General features: G+C 43.3%; 1 long non-coding RNA gene across 1 annotated transcript; it reads left to right on the forward strand.

Annotated features, from left to right (window-relative positions):
• Positions 1-1842: 1842 nt before the first annotated feature.
• LOC140204501 (uncharacterized) lies at positions 1843-4685 on the forward strand. The gene is made up of 3 exons (XR_011887653.1): positions 1843-1923; positions 2041-2131; positions 4599-4685. It is a non-coding gene; the product is annotated as an uncharacterized lncRNA (long non-coding RNA).
• Positions 4686-8938: the final 4253 nt, after the last annotated feature.

Here is an 8938-nt window from a genome sequence, read left to right on the forward strand (position 1 = left end):
GAAGTGGAAGAGCGAGTTAGTACATTTGCAAAGGAGATGGGTGTGGAGGAGGAACGGTGAGTTAGTATGTTTGCAAAGGAGACGGGTGAGGAAGTGGAAGGGTGCGTTAGTAAGTTTGCAGATGACACAAACACTGGCGGTATTGTGATTAGTGCAAAAGGTTCTTGTAGGCAACAACGAGATATAGGCAGAATGCAGAGCTGGGTGGAAAAATGGCAGATGGACGTTGGACTGAGGATTTTTTTCAGGAGCTGTGAGGTAATCACAGCTGTGTTGGATCGCTAGAAAACTCTGGTTACTCCACATTTAAAGCTTCCACGACTTTTCTATAATAAAGCAAGTTTAGTTCTGCTCACTTCAGTATAGGAAGGATGTGGAAGCTTTGGAGAGGGTGCAGAGGAAATTTAACAGAACCCAGCCTGGATTGGAGAGCATGCATGTGCGATATAGGGCTTTCCTCTTTGGAGCGAAGGTGGATGAGAGGCGTTTCCGGTTACGAGAAGCATAGACCGCCCATTTCTCAGTGAGGCTATGGGCAGTACGAGAGGACATACGTTGAAGCAGAGTAGAGTAAAGATTCGGAGAGATGCCAGAGATTGTTTTTATGTTTTCTTTGAGAGTGATGGGTGCCTAGAAAGCTCTTCCTGCGATGATGGTCAAGAGGAACATTTAGAGACTCCCAGATAGGCACATACGGTGGATTGTGGTGAAAAGGGCCATTGCTTAATTGGGGCAGCAGCTTATTTGGGACAATTCTGAAGGAACAAAAGCTGTTCGAAAACATCAGCCGGGTTTCACTTCATTTATTTAGCACTCTATCCAAGTTCACTGAGACAAGAGATTGTTGTCAAAGTTTCTAACTAGGGTCAGTCGCGTTCACTTGTGTGGCGAACATTGTGCTTAGACCGAGCAGTTTTTATTAGCGTCTGTTTTGTGTGTTTGTGTCCATGAAGTACTGTTTTATTGTCGCTGTTAGCTGGTCAGAAGTAAGCAGGAAAACAATTCGGAAATGCATTCCTCGCTGCGGTTTCAAATATTCAGCAGTGGAGACGGCCGGGAGTAAAAATGAAACAATTTGACTACTTCAACAATCAGAAAATACGAAGAATTTGAAGGTTTCGACAATTATCTTGAATGTTTCGAGTGCATTGTATTAAGGCAGTCCATTATCTACACAACGTGCCTGCGCTGATGTGTTCACAGTCAATCAAAAGAACAGGGCAGCAAACAGTGTGGATTAATTCCTACCATTATAATTCCTACGAACTAAAATTTTATAGTACGGTAGTAGTATTATTAGTGCTCTAATTTGTTATGTATTTCATTTGAATAATTTGTTGCTCATTTAAAACGTAGTTTGTCTTTTTTATATGTTTTAAAATATTTCCATGAAACTTCCCCTAATTGGGACAGCCACTCAATTGGGCCAAACTGTACTGGTCCCGATGTGTCCTAATTAAGCGGAATCTACTGTCCACTGAAGTAAATGAAGGGTTATGGATCGATCGTGCAGTAGATTTATATAGATCGGTACAACATTTGGGCCAAGGGCTGCTCAGTTCTGTGTCCATGTTCTACGCTCAGTGTGCTACTCAGAATCGTAGTCAATTCATACTGAATCATTAGAAGATATTTACACAAGCTAGAGCAATGGAGTAGTTTTTTTTTTAAGATAGCGGCCATGTTAAGAAAGCGCAACGTTCACTGAAGGAATCAGACGGCCTCGACATTTAAAAGATAATTGTAACATGACAAAGTATGGGATGATCAGTGGGAGGTGATCGCGGAACTGAACGTGGTTTGGAGATTGACAGAGTCAGAGTTCACAGAGATCGGAAGGATAAGATCGGAAAGAAAGTTGAGAAGAGAGACAAGAATTTTAAAACTGTCTGACTGGGTTTCAAGGATAGGACGAGTGATGTGGTATGTATTCTGGACTGGGTCAGATGAGCTAAAGGGGGATGCGCGGCGGAAATTGGTGTTTTCGCGGTTGTAGAAGGCAGATGAAGGAACTTAAACGTAATGTTTGTTTTTCAACAGTGCCGCCATCAGGCACAAACCCATGGTTCGTTCTTTCAAGGTCGTGCTTGGTGACAATGTGGGAAGCAATGTTACAGGGCCATGCTAACCAGTGAGTACTTGTCCGTATTAATCCCATCTTCCAGCACTCGGCTCAAAGCCCCAAAGATCGTTCCTGCGCTCCTCCAGATACATTTTAAATGCTGTCAACGACTCTGATTCATCGCTCCCTTTGGACACCGAATTCTAGGCAATCGACATTCCCTTAGAGATAAAATCAATCTAGATCCCCTGAAATCTTTTCACCCTTTTACTTCCTTTATCTTAAAAGTGTGTTTTTACTTTTATATGTCTCCAATAGAGAGACAATTTAACCATTAACCAATGCCAACAGCCCCGTTACCAGCACAACCACACCCCCCGCCACACACACACACACACACACACACACACACACAACCACTATAAGCAAACAAATCGTAGTCACAGACTTCATTCACGTTTTTTTGAAGACAATTATGCCCAATCAGAAGCCCTGTATAAACCATGAGGTCCGCAATCTGCTGAGGGCCGGATCAGTGGCATTCAGCTCTAGCGACCAAATAAGATATAAAAGGTTCACCTACAATCTCCGGAAAGCCATTTCACGGCAAAACGTGGCAATTTCGGACCAAATTTGAACCACGGAAGGATGCTCGACCACTGTGGCAAGGATTTAATGTCATTTCCTCTTACAAAGAGAAAACACGGCGACATTTGTGATAACAGCACTGTCAGGACTCTGAAGCAGTGATTCAATCGCAGACCCAGTACTGTGCACATAGTACTGTTAATTGAGTAACAAATCCTGCGGTGCAAAAGGTGCGTCAAAGTTCAGGAAGAGATCAAAAAATCCAAAGAAATCCAACAACCAGAATCGGGGAAACAGGCAGAGTCGATATTCAGACGGACAGAGTTCAGATACGAATGCTGGAAAGGCTCAGGAAAATTCACTGCCACAGTCTGGCAACAATCAGGTGAAAACACAGGACTGAAATACACTGAGCAATAAACAGAGAATCACATGATAGGTGGAGCACAACGCGACAGAAGTGGCAGCAAAAATAGATAATAGAGTGAAACAGGTGAGAGGTGGAGTACTCAGTAATACAGGGGCCGGAGTAGAGCAGGAGCTGGGACAGGAGCACATGGAGCATGAAAACAAACAAGAGCACATGGCAATACAAAACCACAGACTGACGGCTAGGGGAAAAACGCACAATAAGACAAAGTTCAACTGGAGGTGCTGACAAAAGCTTAGTACCGGGATGGGCTCAGTGTATTCTATGTTCACTTTGACCATCAAAACATGGATGATCCTTTACGAACTCACACAGACCACAGATGGGTCACTTGGCTGAGTGTTAAAAACCTGTGATGATCAACTGGCTGAGATGTTCACCAATAATTTTAAATTCTCACTTCGGCAGTCTGAGGTGCCTCCACTTTTTTTTTTAGAAGTTTGAGAAGATTCGGCATGTCATCTAAAACTTTGACAAACTTCTGTAGCTCTGTGGTGGAAAATACATTGACTGGTTGCATCACGACTTGGTACAGAAACAGCAACGTCCTTTAACGGTAAGCCTTAAGAAAAGTAATGGATATGACCCAGTCTATCAAGGGTAAAGCGCTCCCCACGATTCAGCACATCTACCTGGAGAGCTGTCGCTGGAAGGCAGCATCCATCATCAAGGACCCCCACCCTCCCAGACCATGCTCTCGTCTCGCTGCTGTCATCAGGAAGGAGGTGCAGGAGCCTCGGGATACACGCCAAAAGGTTCACGAACAGTTATTATCCCTCAACCATCAGGCTGTTGAACCAATTGGTATAGCTTCATTCAACTTCACTCATCCCATCACCGAACCGTTCCCACAACTCAATGATTCACTTTCAATGACTCTTATCATGATAATTTCTTTATTTTTCCCTTTTGTATTTGCATAGTTTGGTCCATTTTGAACATTGGTTAGTTGTCCATCCTGTTGGGTGCAATCTTTTATTGATTCTGTTTTTTCTTGGATTTACTGAGAATGCCCACAAAGAAACAAATCTCAGAGTTCTATATGCCGATATGTTTTTTTTATAATAAATTTACTTTGAAACTTGAACTTTGTAATTTAACACTAACTCCTAATGCACAGTCATGCCATATTGAAACACAAAGGATCCCAGTACTAGTCCCCGTGGAACACTAGTTAACACTGTTACATACCTTAAAGAGATCTGTGATTTTTTTTTGTGAGAATGATGTAATGGTCTTTTGGAGGTCACCTGATGTAGTTTTCCAGCCGATGTGAGCTCACGTGATGACATGTGCACCACGGGTATATCAGGGAAGACCCCAGATGACGCAGCTAGTTTTTTAGGTTTTAGTTTTCCAGCTAGAACGTGCGTTTGCGTCTCCGTTTCTGTTGCGTGTTTATTGTATGACGCAGTTTCTTTTTTTTTAAAACGGAGTGTAACGTTCTGTTGCAAGGTACAATAGTGCTGGATTGGCAATTTTTGCTAGATGTGTTGATGTACCTTTTTCCAACAGTAGTACGGGAGAGCGAAGACTTTATCGAAGTACGGGACCCGAAGGATTGAAAGGATTCGGTATCGTTCGGCAATTTAACAAAGGATCGACCTTATTGAGTCTTCGTTGAAGGAGTAGCGTCCTGCATCGATATAACTCTTGCCAAAAGATAATGTAGTGCATGCAAAGGTTTTCTCTCCAGAATTTAAGGTCAGTTGTTTTAAACTGTTCGTTTCCTGCATCGTGAATCATTTGAACAGAACCAACAGGAAAATCGCGTCTCTGAAGAAATCCTTCTCTAGACAAGTCTCTCCCAATTGCACGTATAAATCTGTTGGGCTTTCGAATTTACCATTTTAAGAACTATATCTGACTTTACCGCTTTAAAAACTGTTTGCGCATTTAACGCTTTAAGAACCAGTGCCGAGTGACGATTTGTTAAATGGCTGCATAGCGGTTAACTTCCGGTTAAGGTGTTCGTTTGTATTTTTTATTGTTTATCTGTGTTCAATAAATGTTTAGTTGTTTTTATATTACCTGTCTCGACTGATATTCGTTGTTGCCGGTTACGTAACAGCACCTTCTAACAATCACAGAAAAACCCTTCTGAGGTCACCAGAAACCCTCATTTTAACATCATTCCCTGAATCAAATAGGTCTTAACATCTTAGATTACATTTCTAAATTAGACCTATTGCTGGCCTCACTGACGTCAATGTCAACCATATTTATTATGGTACCTCACAAATTGGAGCTAGAGTTAGATGTAATCAGGGCCATTCTGGAGGCTGAAGATATTACAGACGAGACTTTTGAAGAGGTGGTCATACCCAGTGTATAGCCTTTGGACAGTAGACTTGTGGCCACCAGGAGAGGTAGTGGAATATGAAGTCAGTGCAGGGTTCTCCTGTGGCCACTCTCCTGAGCAACAAGTATGCTCCTTTGTATACTGCTGGGGGTAGGTGAACATCAGATCACGGCAGCAGCAGACAGACTGCTGACACTGTGGCCGGCTCTAAGGCTTGACAGGGCAGGATGAATTCAGGCAATGCAGTTATAATCGGGACTTTATAGTTAGGGAGACAGAAAAGATATTCTGTAGCCACAAAACAAGGCACTAGGATGGTGTGTTTCCTCCTAATTGCTGGGATCCATGATGCATTGGAGCGGCTGCAAGATATTGTCAAGGACAAGAGGGAACAGCTAGAACTCCTGGTGCATATTGACAACAATGACATCGAAATGGGATGGTAGCACGGATGAGTGAGTGGCTGCAGAGATGGTGTAAAGGACAGGAGTTCCAGTTCTTGGATCATTGGAATCTTTTCTGAGAAAGGGGTGACCTGTACAAGACGGAGCTACGATGTTGAAGCCATTACTGAAACTTGGCTGAGAGGGGAGCAGGATTGTGTGCTTAATGTACCAGGTTTTCGAAGTTTTGGAAAATATAGAGGAGGAGGTAAAAGAGCGAGTGGAGTTGCACTGCTAATCAGGGACAATATCACAGCGGCACTCAGAGGAGTCAGACACTAAATCCATTTAGGTGGAATTCGGGAATAGGAGGGGTGCAATCACACTAATGGGATTGTACTGCAGATCCCCGATTAGGCACCGGGATATTGAGGAAGAGATATGCAACCAGATTAAGGAAATGTGTGAAAATAATAGGGTTGCCGTCATGGGAAATTTCAACGTCCCTAGTGTAAACTTAGACCTTCTTATTGTGAGGGATTCAGAAGGGGCTCAATTTGTTAAATGTATCCAGGAAGGTTTCTTAGATCAAAATGTGGACGGTCCAATCAGGACAGTGGCTGTACTGGACCTCACGTCGGGAATCAGTCTGGCCAGGTGACTGACCTTTGAGATTAAAGGGCCATTAACCAGTGTCTTTATGTCCTCTCTAGCCACAGGGAAGGCTCCAGAGGACTGAAGAGTGGCTAATGCTGTACCTCTTTTTAAAGAATGAACAAGGAAAGTCCCAAGAACTATAGATTGGTGAGTCCCACGTCAGTTGTAGGGTAATTGCTGGAGAAAATTCTTAGAGATAGGATATATCAGTTTCGGTTAACCCATGATCTAACTAGGGAGAGCCAGCATAGCTTTGCTTGTGGCAGGTCGTACCTTATTATCTTGATTGAGTTTTTTTGACACGCTGATGAGAGAGATTGCTGAGGGTAGGGCAGTGGTTGTTGTATACATGTTTTTTAGTACAGCATTTGACAAAGTCCCTCATGGGAAGGGAGACTAATCCAGAAGATTAGATGCATGGTTTGTGCAGTGAATTGGCTGTTTGGATTCAGCACAGGCTTGCACATAGAAGAGAGAGGGAAGTGGTCAAAGGGGCTTATTCGAGCTGGAGGTCTGTAATTATGGAATTCCGCAGGGATCCGTGCTGGGACCTCAGATGTTTGTTATATATACAAATGACCTAGATGAAAATGTAGATGGGTGGGTTAGTAAATTTGTGGATGATACCAAGACTGGTGCAGTTGTGGGTAGTGTAAAAGACTGGAAAAGAATACAGCATGATATGGATTAGTTGCAGACATGGGCTAAGAAATGGCAGATGTACTTTAACCCAGGTAGGGCAAATGCAAGGCTCTCAACAGTGTCGCTGAGCAGAGAGATTTCAGGATCCAAGTTCATATCTCTTTGAAAGTGGCTCCACAGTTGAAAAGGCAATTAAGAAGGCATGTACTATACTTGCTTTAATTAGTCATCACATTGAGTTCAAAAGTCAGGATATTAAATTGCAACTTTATAAAACTCTGTTTAGGCCACATTTGAAGTGTTGTGTGTAGTTCTGGTCACCTGCCATAAGAAGGACGTTGAGGCTTTGGAGAGGGTGCAGAAGAGATTTGCGGGACAGTGCCCGGTTTAGAGCTATCACAAGAGGCCGGATAAACTTGGCTGTTTTCTCTGAAATGTCAGAACCTGAGAGGATTATGAGAGGCATAAATAGAGTAAACAGAGAGTCAGTTCCCCAGGGTTGAAACGTCCAACACCCGAGGGCAAGCACTGAAGGTGAGAGGGGCAAGGTTCAAGGGGAATGTGAGAGGTAAGTTGTTTACTCAGAGAGTCGTGGATGCCTCGAATGCGCCGCCTGGTATGGTGGTGGAGGGAAATACACTAGAGGCTTTTTAGAGATGTTTGGATCGGCACATGGATGAAAGGAAGATGGAGGGATATGGACATAGTGTAGGTAGGAGGGATGAGCGTTCGGGTGTTTTTGATTTGCTCTGTAGCTGGCTCGACACAATATTGCGGGTTGAATGATTTGTTCCTGTGGTACTCTTCTAAGTTCTATGTCCTATGTTCTAATACACAATTTCCTTCTTTAAAATAAATACAGATTCGTCACTGAGATCTGCCCTTGACATACCCGGTACCCCTGGCTGATCCGGCAATCCCAACTACTCCATCCCCACACATACTATTTCCAAATTTATCAATCCAAGATTTACGAAACTGAAATACCACCTCCTCTTTCGTATTTCCTCTTGTTTTAACTGAAAAGAAATCCATACTCTGTTGCCAGATTATCTAATTTTCAATCGTGTGATAATAAAGGAAACAAAATCTTAATCAAAATCAAAGTTTGAATTAAAGTGTTGACTTCAACTACCTTACTTCTGGTATGGGAAGGAGCTCGACCATCCGACTCCAACTTCCCTGGGCGTGACACTGGATAGGACGCTCTCATTTGCCACCCACATCCAAAAACTCCAAGGGAAATTTGTCTCTCACAATTCTCTCTTGAAAAAAATTAGCAGGCACAAAATGGAGAGCTAATGCTCACACACTCAGATCAACTGCTCTAACAATCTGCTATGCACCTGCAGAATACTTACCACCTGTGTGGGGCAGATCAGCCCATTCAAAGAAAATAGACCCTTTCCTTAACGAAGTCTGCCGAATAATTACGGGCACACTGCGCCCCACACCCATTAACATCATTTACAGACTTGCAGGCATTGCTCCCCGAGAGATCCGAAGACATACTACAACAAAAATTGAAAAAGGTAAACAGAACTCGGATCCACAGCACCCACTACATCATCATGTGCCATTTTCCAACGCCTAAAATCGAGGAAAAGCTTTGCTACAGTGGAGGAACTACCGCACGGAACATTCCCCCTAACATACAGGATTGACCTCTGGCAACAAACAGAAGCCAGATCCAGAACCAAACAATACAGTGCAAGACCGCACAGAAATGTTACCAGACGGGGCACTGCTTGGCAGTCGGAAGTGGTGCACACTGAACAGAGCTAAGCGGGAGTAGGATGGGAGACAATATGGTGAAGTGGGGTTTAAAGACCAACGAATCCTGTGAGCGTGGCGAAAGGGTGCAGAACATTGAA

The sequence above is a fragment of the Mobula birostris genome, chromosome 10 (assembly GCF_030028105.1).
Source record: "Mobula birostris isolate sMobBir1 chromosome 10, sMobBir1.hap1, whole genome shotgun sequence".
Lineage (NCBI taxonomy): Eukaryota > Metazoa > Chordata > Chondrichthyes > Myliobatiformes > Myliobatidae > Mobula > Mobula birostris.